The sequence below is a fragment of the Anabrus simplex genome, chromosome 2, assembly GCF_040414725.1.
Source record: "Anabrus simplex isolate iqAnaSimp1 chromosome 2, ASM4041472v1, whole genome shotgun sequence".
NCBI lineage: Eukaryota > Metazoa > Arthropoda > Insecta > Orthoptera > Tettigoniidae > Anabrus > Anabrus simplex.
In genome coordinates, this window is record NC_090266.1 from 714,644,749 (window position 1) to 714,658,382 (window position 13,634).

General features: G+C 39.2%; 1 protein-coding gene across 1 annotated transcript in view; it reads right to left on the reverse strand.

Annotated features, from left to right (window-relative positions):
* The window catches only part of LOC136864400 (26S proteasome non-ATPase regulatory subunit 6), a 121,382-nt gene that overhangs the window by 72,323 nt on the left and 35,425 nt on the right, over nt 1-13,634 (reverse strand). The window lies entirely within an intron of this gene.

The following is a 13,634-nucleotide window of genomic DNA, read 5'->3' on the forward strand; positions in this document are numbered from 1 at the left end:
AATACCATGGAACTTTAATGAGCAACATCATTAGCATGTAGAGAAAATAATGGTAAAAATATTACAGAAAACCTTCCCAAGAATACCTGACAGAGATCAAACCTCGAGCTCATCAATCTACACAATACCGCATCTCCTCGTGTGTTAGACCTCCCTGACTTTTTGAAACAAAGAAATTAAAAAAATAAAACTTGAATATAAGATACCCTCAATGTAATTCATCAGAGAAGAATGAATGCATTTCAAAGTGGGTACAGGCAGTACTGCACCTCCGATGGCATCACACAAATTTGTGTATAGTTTTGCCCGTATAACCCGCGCAATGAAAACAGGCCACCAAAGACATGCGGTACGTTTGTGTTTCATAGTTAACAAATGTCCTCTTCCGTAGTGCACTGCAGCTCCGATGACGTCGCACAAATAGATGAACAGTCTCGTACGCCCGTACACAGCATTGCAAGCATGGATCAATAGTTGTGTGATATTAGGGTGGTCCTTATTTTTCAACTTAAGAATTACTTCGCGCACACTCCCTAGTTTCTTTCCTTTGGTTGTAAGAAGAATTTTAATACCTATTTTGTTGAAATCAAAGATGAGGAACCTATGCCGCAGTGGCCAGGAAGTTGTGTCATGTTGCTATGCGTAGGCTTATTCCTCCTACACATGTGTGTGCTTGACTGCTGTCTACATTCAGCTGAGTGTCAGCTTCCATTCAGTAATGTTGTGAATATTTATTAACATCATAGCGAGTAGTTTAAGAAGCAGTGACCGAGTTATTAATTTAGTTGGCGAAGTTAAACAAAAGATTAGTGGACATAAATTACCATCTAATCAGCAGGTTTTGTCAGTCTTCTCTTATGACATAAGTGAGGTGAAACTGATTATCAGTGAAAGTACTAATTTAGTCACATATCAATGTGCAATATTTTGGTGGAAGGCTAGGATTTTCACATGAGCTTTACCTCACTAAATTAAAAAAATTGTAAACCTGCATTTACAGCAGTGCAATTGGCAAAAAAAGCACCCATAAAAGGACAAGCACTCATAAAGAACGAGAGCACAAATTTGTCGCAAACCTAAATAATCTCTTCGATGTTGCCCATGCTAACTGCTTTGAACATGATAAAATTAGAAGAGGATAAACTTTCTTTTATATTACATTAAAAAGCATCCTTACAGAACCCTCCATCTGCTCAGTTTCAATTCCTGGTTGTGATGCAACTACAGATGGAAGGAAGGTAAATTCAGAGAAGGAAAATAAATGTCGAAGAAAGTGTATTACGACATCAAAACTAGAAGCCATTCTAGACAGATTTCAGGTAAGTCAGAGAGAAGCTATATTCATCCTTGAAGCTACAGTTAAGGCCTTGTGATATAATGTTGATGAAATAGCACTTAAATGTAGTTCAATTAAAAATATCTAGAACAATTCAGAATGAGGCAGGCAGAAAATATTAATTACAGTGAAACCTCGGAATGCGAGTAACTCAGTCTATGAGGGTTTTGCAAGACGAGCAAACATTTTAAATAAATTGTAACTTGATAAGCGAGTGAGGTTCCGCAATACGAGCGTCACGTGTGCCTACGCTTTCCCTTCCCCTGTTCGCTTGTTGAATGGATGAACGAGATCGTTGTTCATGTAGCCAAGAAATAATTCTCAGAAAATAATCTGCCGCTCACAGTCTTGCTGGTTATGGACAACGCTCCTGCTCATCCTCCAGGCCTTGAGGACGTTTTCCTGGAGGAATTCAAGTTCGTTAAGGTTAAGTTGCTTCCTTCCAACACTACTTCTCCAGCCTATGGATCAGTACGTAGGTGGTTTGAAAAGTTCCCGGAATGTACTAGAATTAAGTATATTACCTCGGTGGAACTGCTTTTATTTTTCAACATAGTCTCCCTGTAGGCTAATGCATTAGGTCCAGCGATGTTCCAATGCCTTGATCCCATCTCGAAAATGAGATTCCTCCTGGGCTGCAAAATATCTCTCCATTTCGGCTGTCAGTTCTTCCCTTGTAGAAAATCTCCGTCCACCGAGGAAAATTTTCAGCTTGGGGAATAGATGAAAGTCTGATGGTGCAAAATCAGGTGAATAAGGTGGATGTGGCAACAATTTGTACCTCAGTTCATGAAGTTTTGCCATGGCAACAACACTTGTGTGCGGCGGAGCGCTGTCCTGATGAAAGATGACGTTTTTCCTTGCCAAACCAGGTCTTGTTTCGCATATCTTTTCCTGTAGTTGGTCTAGGAGGTTTGCATAATATTGCCCTGTAATTGTTGGGCCAGTAGAAAGATAATCTATCAGCAGAATGTCTTTTGCATCCCAGAAAACTGAGGCCATGACCTTTCCAGCCAAACGCACTGCCTTTGCTTTCTTTGGTGGTGGTGAATCAGCATGTTTTCACTGCTTTAACTGCTGTTTTGTCTCTGGGGTATAGTAAAGGACCCAAGTTTCATCTGTAGTCACAAACCGGCGCAAAAAAATCTTGTTGGTTGCACTGAAAATGGGCCAGACTTTGTTAGGACATTACCAATCTGGTGCGTTTATTGTCCAATGTCAAGAGCCGCGGCACCCATCTTGCGGATAATTTTTTCATACCCAATTCTTCGGTTAAAATATAATACACCCATTCAGAAGACATCCCTACAGCTTCAGCAATTTCCCGCACTTTCAGTCGACCATCCTCCATGATAATTTTATGCACTTTTGCGATAAATTCTGGGGTCGTAACACTTTTTGGCCGTCCACTACGTGAATCATCATCCAAGCTCTCCCGACCAAATTTAAACTTGCTGGTCCACTTGGAAACAGTTGAAAATGAAGGAGCAGAGTCCCCCAGTGTGTACTGAAAGTCGGCATGAAATTCCTTTGCTTTCATACCTTTCTTTACAAAGTATTTAATCACTGCTCGAATCTCAGTTTTTTCCATTGTGACACATCACTACGCGGGAACAACAACAAAGAGTCGTCGCTACCACACTCCTGCAGCTAGAGCACTGAGGCGCCACGTGTTCACTCACAAATGATGTATGATTATTGCGCGGAAACCTCGTTGCTCTAGCACTGACGTCTAGTGGTGATTCTGAGAACTTTTCAAATCATCCTCGTAAGTCATTTCGAACTTCAAGAAGCTATACACCAAAGTACTATTTCAGCGATGCTTCAAAGTGACCGAAGGAACAAACCTTACCCTCCGAGAGTTTAGGAGAAAACATTTCCCCATCGTGAACTGCCTGAAGAACATCGATAAAGCCTGAGATGGAGTCACCAAGAGAACTCTCACTTCCACTTGGGGAAAGCTGTGGCCTGACTGTGTTCTTGGATGTGACTTTGAGGGGATTGTTGCTGACAATGAGCCGCCGATTGTCCGTGAAATTGTGTCCTTAGGGACGACCATGGGTCTGGAGGTGAATGACGTGGACATTCAAGAGCTGGTGGAAGAACATAGCCAGGAACTGACCACAAATGAACTGATGGACCTGCAACGTGAACAACAGGAGGAGGTTATGGAGATCTCGTCCGGGGAAGAGGAGGAGGAAAAGTCAGTGCAATCTCTCACTTACACTGAGATTCGGGAGAAGTGCAAAGTGTGGGAAACGGTACAAAATTTTGTAGAAAATCATCACCCGAATAAGGCTGTAGCAGTGTGAGTGATGAATCAGTTCAATGCAATGTCACATTTTCGTGAAATCCTCAAAAAAAGGCAAAAGCAACAGTGCATTGGACAGGTTCCTGGTTAAAGTTGCACGTAAAGAAAACAATTCCCGTGAGCCAAAGGATAGCAGTGATTCAGTTAGTGAAATTCGTGCTACATAGTAGCTCTTCTCATGTCATCTCTAGTCTCCATCACACCAACAATGATTCTATTGTAAGGAAAAGTTCACTTTAATTATTTTTACGTTATATTTTGTTTCACAAATGGTATGCGAATAAATATTTTGTGTTGTGGACGAATCATCCGCGTTTTAATTGTTTCTTATGGGAAAACTTGCTTTGATATACGAGCGCTTTGGATTACAAGCATGTTGCTGGAACAAATTATGCTCGCAATCCAAGGTTCCACTGTATTTGTTTAAAGAGCAGAATCCAACTTTTGTGACTGTTCACTGGGATGGTAAGCTGGTATTAGTGTAAAATGTCAGGGATTCAAGAACTAAAAGACTATCAAGCACCAATACCATATTTCTCTAAATTTCATGTGAAAAATCAAGAGTCGTCTTGCATTCGCGACCAAACAGTAATGAACACCACTGACAGTTACCATGGTAACCACACTGCTTCTCCCCCTCCCCTCACACATACTGCGCAAATTCTCATTTACCTTCAATATCCGCATCTTTATTATACATCACTAGCCTCGGCAGCAAACTGTACAGTGCCTCCGTGTAATGTCACTGGTTCTTGGAAAATAGTGAAGAGAGAATGACATTCTATTAGCCTCTACAACAGAGGTGCTCAGCTGGGCGCCTGTTGGCGCTAGCCCAGTGCGGCCGGGCTGGCCTGACGTAAATGCGGGCAGCTTACGTAGCAAGCATGCGTCACAGTGAAGCGAGAGTGAACACACTTTGCAGGGAAGCAGAGCTGTAACGTTCAATTGTAATTTTGAAGCTCTCCTCCACTACTCAGCAAAATGCTGACTGGGGTACAGTATTTTTAAAAAGATGCTGTAATTGCAAGACCGACTGACCTTGTCAAGATATTTTGGTTTGATTTATACTGCACTTGATATAAACAGTCAGTTTTATTTTATATTTATACATTAAAAAATACTGACACGTTACAATTTCTGTGTTTCAGTTTACAAAGATACAGGGTCTAAGTGTACAAGCTAAGATTTACAATTCCTTGGATGGGAATGACAGTATTTCCATTAAGAAAAGTCAAAATTCCTGTAATTCATTATAAAAATATTAGAGACTGTTGACCTAAATTTTTACTGCATCCAGTCAAAATACGAAAACTGCAATGAACATAAAAAACCTCATAAAACATATCTTAAAACGTGTCTTTCTCTCATTGTTTTCTGCCTCCATTTAAAACTCCGGTATCGCCAAAGCGATCGAAAGTGCCTCGGAGAACTTCGTCGAACCTTCACGGCCTGTGACGTTATCACAACGGCACTATGGTTGAATAGAATACAATACGCTCATCCCCTGCCTGCCCGCCCGCTTACAATACTGTACGCCCGCAGGAGGAAATGCCCAGCGTGAGCATTTCTGCTCTACAAGAATGTTCCTCGAATCCAATGAATGGCTTCACAACATTACTCTCTTGAGCTAATTATAAGGTCGACCATAATGAACTTCCGAGTCCCAGCTGCACAGGAAGTGTCATTTGAATTGGAATAGCAAGGATGCGACCCTTCAAATTCTTAGAAAGACCACGGCTACTCATTGGCAGCATTATAAAGTGTCTACTGTACCTGACGCTTAGTAAAAGGAACAGTTTTATAGACAGTAGGAATATTTTCGCGATGGATCGTCGTATTGTAAACACGTGAAACAGGTATTGCCGGGAAATTTTGAATGGCTTCTCGTCAATATTATGATGCTAATTTTATGTTAATGGTTACTAAAATGCGGAAATGAAGAATAATTGTGCAAGCAAAAGAAAATACGGCATAACTAAAAACACTGTTCGATGTTGGCATGAAGAAAAGACAGTCTAAAAATGCGTATTATACAAGAAAGGCATTGTGGCCCGCAACAAGGGCAAGGACACTTCAAAGAAGTCGAAAATGAAATTGTAAGGTATGTACACGAAAAACGCAAGGTCAGAATGGCCATAACACGAGATGCAATATGAATGCAGGCTCACGAAGAGGAATTCCCTTAACTTTCAAAGGCAGTATCAGATATCTCTAATGAAAATTATTATGGAAGTAGGTAGGATTTACATGATACTTGTGTGTGTTTATTTTTTTTCTCAAATTAAATTTGAAATTTGTTATAAATAAAATTATATCACGATGCACTTTTTAAAAGAAAAAAAGTGGGGTTTGTCTTGCTTTCAGGGTTGTCTTCGATTCGGAAAAATACGGTAACTTATGAAAATCGGGAGGAATCAATTGGTGTGCCTACATTACTGAATGCTATTGAGAAAAAAGAATCATGTTCAGTTTGGAATGCCATAAAAGTTTGGGAAATGGACAAGGAAATACAAATTCTTCGTTGCGACAAAACTGCATCCAACTCAGTTGTTACAGTGGAGCTGTCACTTTGCTGGAACAATTAGCAGGACGAGAGACGATGTTATTCCCTTGCCATCATTACACGTAAGAACTAGCAAAACAGATTGTGTTTGAAAATGAGTTATCCCAAGTGGCAGGGCCCAGTGTAATATTTTTGAAAAACTTTCAAGAAAAGTCACAGAAAAAATTCAAATTATGAAGACGGGTATGAACATTTACATAAGGCTTTCAACGGTGTTAAAATCAAGAAGCACTTATATTTTTTCGAAAAATGCTGAAAGAAAAATACCTGAAAAATTATTACTGTGAATTCATTGAACTGCACATCATGTTTTTCGGGCGCAATGTGGACTTGAATCTAAAAGTAAGGCCGCCTGGAGCTTTGCTTCATGCAGCAAAATGGATGGCCAAAGGAATTTATAAATTGAAGATGTTCCTCTTTCATTCTGAGATGCCTCTCAGAGTCAGTAACTCTATGACTTACAGAACACTTATTTGTTTGTAGTACTAAACGCATACGCAAAGTGGTGGTTTCCGAGTTCATCAGCAATTGGAACACCTTACAATGACTTGTGCTTTTTGATAGAGTTAAAACAGTACAAAAGAGTAAATGCAAAGGATTCTTCAAGTTCTCCAAAGGAATTCAGTCAGCACTTATGTCATCAGTGTTTGATGACAAGGCTAACAATGACACAAAAACATGTATGGTTAGATATCTGAAGAAGGAAACCTTGGGAACGAAGAGGAGGTACACTGTTCTACCTGGTACAGTGACAAAAGTTTTGGGCAGTTGCTTTTACGTAGATAATTCTAATAAATTTAAATTGCACTTTCGGATTAGTTATACAAAATATATAAAAATCTATATTAACAGATTACAATTTAAATCTCCTGAATTATCATTTCAGGGAAGGGAACTGAAGAGCTCATTTCAATCAAGAGTTTGGACATATTGAAGAAGTTAAGCATAGATTTAGATTTCTTAAATATAGATCCTGCTTCTTGGGATGAAAATATTTCCTACCATAATGCCAAGGAGACTATGAAAAATCTTAAGGTGGTAAATGATAAAGAAAAGAGAGGAGTGAAGGTAATGCAAGATTTCAAAGGACTAACAGTCGAAGAAGAACAAAGAGTATTAATTTTATGATTTGTGCATGATCACTGGAGACAGCACATTGATTGTAGAAAAGACACACTGAAACGAAAATTGTGCTAAATCTGGTACTGATTTATGATGTGTTATTCTATCTAAGAGTTTTGTCTGTACATTGCTCAGAATTTTAAAAGAATGGTATTTCTGTATCAGTCATGTCCACAGTAACAAGGAAATGCACTTTTTACTTTTCCGTAATTTCTGTCTGTCTGTATGTATGTACACGCATAACGAGAAAACGGCTAAAGAGAATTTAATGAAAATCGGTACGTTAAGTCGGGAGATGAGCCACTACAATCTAAGCTATAAATCATTTTACTCACGCTGAGTGAAATGGTAGTTTAGGGGACGGCCTAAAATTTAATTCTCAAATACCGTATTTACTCGAGTATTAGACCCCTTCTTTCCCCACAAAAATAGTAAAGGGGGATCCAATATGCGATAACCTCAAAATTTTGTGCAGCGAACACATGACTTCTAGGTTATAAAGAGCTAAAATTGTACATGTAAACATTCTGTGCATACTATTATTTAACAAACTTAGAATGTATTTATGTTATACTGGCTATTTTCGTCGGAAGGCAGTATTTCTAACCGTAAAAGGACAATAAATGGTGAACACGACTTTTAGGCCTACGGTACATATAAAAGTCCGTTTTAGATACTCGTATCCTGTCATTTGTTACATCTCATTAATTCCTCTGGTGAGGCTGACGTCAGGAAGGGCATACGGCCGTAAGAACTCGCTACGAAGATTCGTCTCACTTCATACTCGATCCCGTAGAAGAAAGGGATAAGGGTATCGTGTTATCATACAATTAAATATTGATACAAAAGAACTTAATGGCCAGTCATTTGTCTCTGTCAGTTCAGCAGTAGGCCTAGCACAAAGTAAACCTGATCACTGCTTTCATTTGAATTATCGCCTTGCGCCGCCAACTTCCCTGTCTTGCTACCGGCGTGTCAGCATTCTAAGCGATATCTTCAATGCTATCTCTCGCCAGTCGCACCAGCCATGCTTCATTCTTTTTGAGCCACGCACTGCAATCAAGAGCATACGAGGTCCCACCTTTTTGAACCTTTTAAAAATAATTTTATTCCCGACTATAGAGTCTAAACAGTGTAAATCTATTCCCAGATGGTCTCTGATATTCCCAATTGGTGTATATGTAGCAGAAGCCACTCCTTCCGAATAAAGAAGTGCTGTAAAAGGCATGCCAAACCATCCACTGATAGCTAACGTATGTTACGAGATGTACTTCCGAATGTAATACATAGTAACTGGAAACATTCTTTTGATAACTGCGGCTGTTGAAACACAGACCCTTATTTTTAAGTACATTTCATGCTTGTTCTCTACATTTATCACATCAGGATTTGCGTAAACAGCTGTCCACGAGTTAGACCACATTGTTTAGGTTATGTATATTATCGCCCTGATAGTGCCACAGACGATAGTGCCAAAAGTTCCATGGAAAAAATAAAAATAAATAACAGGAAAATATACCACATTTATGGATATCTACAGGTGTGGCGGTAATGCGTTTTATCATAATGTTTAATTTCGTATGTTCGTTGTCTCTTTTTCTATTAACGCATACCCTAGTATGTTTTGTTTGGTGTCTCCGAAAATTGTTTGAAGTACGAGGGGACATAAAATTATTATTATTATTATTATTATTATTTGTAAGGTACGTTGGCGAATAAACAATCACTTTAATTGGATAGCTTTTATCACGTTTTAAACTTACTTCTCTTCAAATATTGGCCTGAGTTACGAGATATTAAACGACCACTTTGTTAATGACCTCGCCTGCTGTATAAACAGCAACAACCGCAAATATTTCTCAACTAAAGTAAACTTGTTTCCTCATCCCGAGGTGGTACAGCTATTTTCAGACACCCTCCCAGTGAAGGGGAGTTACATGTACCACTTTTTCCGCATATCAACCTTCCTGCCATTCGTAAATCTCTGGCAGTACGGTACTGGGTATCGAGGTAATACTCCCGAAAACAGCAACTAATTGTGCTAACCATTACGCCGGCGGACATTATTAACTACAAAACACAAGACATATAGCAGGATTGATACATGCCTGCAATGTGCGGCTTGGACACGAAGCTAGGCCTATTCATCTATTAATGCAACATTATCAGAACTGCAGCAGACCTACGCTACAGAGGCGGACATTTCTTAACTGCGAAACACAGATGTACCACATGGATTCGACGCGTTTTAATAGCGTATGTCATACGGATGAAACTATTCACAAATTTCTGCGATGTCATTAGAGCTGCAATAAGACTTGTACCCGCTTCGAAGCGGAATCGTCGTCGTTCTCTGACGAATTACATTGGGGGGTCTTATAGGTGAGATTTAATTTTTTCATTTCTTCGTCTCGAAAAGCCAGGGGGTTTAATACGCGAGTAAATACAGTATTTATATTATTAGTGGTCCTATCGATAAATACTACATAACTAAAGTTATATAGTATTAAATTTCCGATCCTTTATGTCATACATTGTTACCGTACCGGCTTTGATAACACAGATATTCAAGAATTTGTATTTTTGTTGTTAAGTCCACACCAACGCCGAGCCACGAGAAAATGGGTTAACATAATTTAATGAAAGTCTGTATATAGAGTCTGGGAATAAGAAACTACAGTCAAAGTTATAAACAATTTTATTCGCCCTGTTGTAATTGTAGTTTAGGGGAAGGCACCTAAAATTTAATTTTTAAATACCTATGTTATTGGTCCTATCGAAAAGCACATAACAAAAGTTATAAAGAATACAATTTCCAAACATTTATGTTATATTCAATTTTACCGTACCGACTATGATAAGAGTAGTATTTCAGAGTCGGAAGAAAACAATGTGAAGGCCTACAATATTGAAACCGCATAACATTGATCAACAATAACATTACATTGACCATTGTTTGTGGTGATGTTCCTTGTCTCTTATGCTGCCGCTCAACTCCGATAGATGGGATTACTGCTGCATACCGAGTATAACAGCCTGAATTAATATTGGCGGGAAATAACTGAGGAGTTAGAAAACTTTCTTCTTTGGATGTCATTCCTCTGGTTCATACATTTTCTGATACCATACTGCTGGTACGTAACTCAATGGTTCATCATGGTATTGCAGCTATTCGAGCCCTATTCTGACGCGCTGTTTTAGAATAAGCAATGTGCACTCTTAAGGCAGAGGCTTACTTAGTAGTAGTAGTAGTACTAAATAACTCAAAATTCACACCTGAAAAGAGCTGTTTCTTAAGAGGAGTTTCTTCCTCTTCACTTTTATTAAATTCTACATTCATTTTATTCAAAATTAGCAGTGAAGAGGGGGTTTCTCCTCTGGCTTGGAGGAAAAAATTGCCTCTAAGTCAGATTTTTCCGCAGCCAGTGTAGTGAATCGAGATTTTCCGACTCATCGGGTACTCCTAGGAGACAGATTAGTAAAAGAGCATGGTTTTTGCCCTGGGATTCTCCACTATTCGACACCCCCCCCCCCCCAAAAGTTTAAGAGAATTCACGGATCACAGCTGTCCGCGGCCTGGTCATTCCAGCTCTGGAACTTTGGACTGTTAGATCGGCAGAGTAGTACTGTTCGTTAAAAGTGAGAAAATGTGTGGCTTTTTCATTTGTTCGAGTATTTCATGTGATATCACTGCTTTTACTTGTGCCATTCCCACTGACGTCATTGTAACGACCTATGATTATTTCAGTTGGAAAAACTACTAAGACAGTTTTTCTGAGGATGTAAAAAGGCAGGTGGAGAGTGAGTGTCTGCCATTATAATGTGATTCTCCAATTACAATGAAAATTCCCTAACGCAGTCTTCATCTGAGAAAAGACGTTTGGTGGTTTCTCCGTTGCGTTTCCAGGGCAACGTTAAGAGCTATGCAATGTAATACAGTCTTGCTCACAACATTTACTCTACTTAACCTACAATTCTGCATACAATGTAGAATTCCGTAGCAAAGCAGGGGTACATCAGCTAGTTGTATAATAAATATATGTAATCTAAGTCATATTTAGCCCATACTGTCAACTTTGAACAGTTTTATGATATTATCAATTTCAATTATCAATAGTAGCATGAAATCCAAGACTGCACTACAAGTTGTAGTTCAATCCATAACCTATTTGCTGGCAATTATGAGACACTCTTATACTGTGACTAATTACTAAGCTTTTTTAAGCAGATTTTAACTATATGTCACAACATTCTTGTTAAATGGCACAGAAAAACCTATAGATTTAAAGTATTGAAGACATATTGTAACAAGAATTTAAGTATGCTTCTATTATTACTATTAACTTTTGTTCTTTGCAAGGATGAAGATGTCCCCAAGAGGGACGAAACACGTACCTGTAACTTCATTTTAAGATTAAACACTGCGAGTATTGTAAAGCTGGAACTTTCTATTGATAAAAAACACACATGTTTTCAACTGTTTATGAGAAGACCTATTTCTGTTGCAGCAATGTAAAGCAAAATTGTAAAAAAAAAAAAAAAAAACAAGAAAGAAAAACCTTTCAGTATTTCAGTATTATTTAGGTCCAGTGTGGCAAGGGTTAACTTTAATTGTAATGAAATTCGGGACATTATCAAAACATGCCAAAAGTAAAAGAAATTAGGGGGTGTGCGGGTGACATCACTTAAAATTTTTATGTAAACCCCATATAAGGACCACACTAGTGTGATATGTCTGTGTTTTGTAGTTAAGAGTCCACCAGCATGATGGTTAGCACAATTAGCTGCCGTTCTCAGGTGCCCGAGTTTGATTCCCGGTACTGCCAGAGATTTAAGAATGGCAGGAAGGGTGATACGCGGTAAAATGGTAAATACAGCTCACCTCCATTGGGGGGAATGCCTAAATAGAGCTGCACCACCTCGGGATGAGGACACAAGTTTACATTAGATAAGAAATATTCACCGCTTCTCCTATTAATATAGCAGGCAAGAACATTAATGATCGTTTAATATCTTGTAAATTGGGCCAATAGGTAAATGTTGGTAAAGAAGGTTTAAAACTTAATAAAAACAATCCAATCATAATGACTGTTTTACTCATCAATGTACCTAACAAATAATAATAATAATAATAATAATAATAATAATAATAATAATAATAATAATAAACGTGAAAAACACAGCCTGTTTCCAGTTTGAACTGGGTCAGGAATGGAATGCATGAAACCCCCTCTAGCGGTGAGGATAGGAATTGTGCTGGCTGCCGAAGCCTGCTGCATTCCTCTCGGGCAATGATTAATGACTGATAGATGAAATGAAATGATACTGGAGAGTGTTGCTGGAATGAAGGATGACAGGGAAAACTGGAAAACACTGAGAAAAACCTGGCCTGTCTCCGCTTTTTGTCAAGCACAAGTCTCACATGGAGTGACCAGGATTTGAACCACGGAACCCAGCGGTGAGAGGCCAGTGCGCTGCCACCTGAGCCAAGGAGGCGGCAACAACAACAATAATGTTGTTGGTTTTACATCCCACCAACTACTTTTACAGCTTTTGGATACGCCAAACAAATCATACTATACATTAATAACACGGAGACAACGAACATGAAAGTAAACATTATGACAGTAAAACGCATTGCCTCCACGCCATAAATATGACAAGCTTTCTCGTATTTATCTTTGTTTCTTTCGCCGTGGAACTTCTGGCACTATCTGGGCACTTGATAGCATTTTTAAAGTTATATATATATTTTATATATTTGCTTTAAGTCGCACCAACACAGATAGGTCTTATGGCGACGATGGGACAGGAAAGGCCTAGGAAAGGGGAAGAAAGCGGCCGTGTGAAAATGGGAAACCATGGAAAACCATCTTCAGGGCTGCCAACAGTGGGGTGCGAACCCACTATCTACCGGATGCGAGCTCACATCTGTGTGCCCCTAACCGCACGGCCAACTCGCCCGGTTTCAAAAATACTAGGATCGGAGTTAAAATGAGAATTTGGGATGATGACAATGCTGGTAGCAGGGACGTAGGAGGCACAAGACGACGGTAGTTCAAATCAAAGGAGTGATGAGGTTTACAGTCTGAGAAGCCCACTGCTTAACTGACAGAGACAAGTGACTGCCCATTAACCTAATCGCCTCAGGTTCAATGGTTCTGCACGCTCGCTTAGAAATCGACTCAAAACGGCCTCAACTCGAGTAAGCCAACCAGTCTGAACTACTGTGCACCGCTAAGAAATAAATGCCATAAATAGAATATCAGCCAGAATTTTCATGCACAGTTGTCAGTGACGCA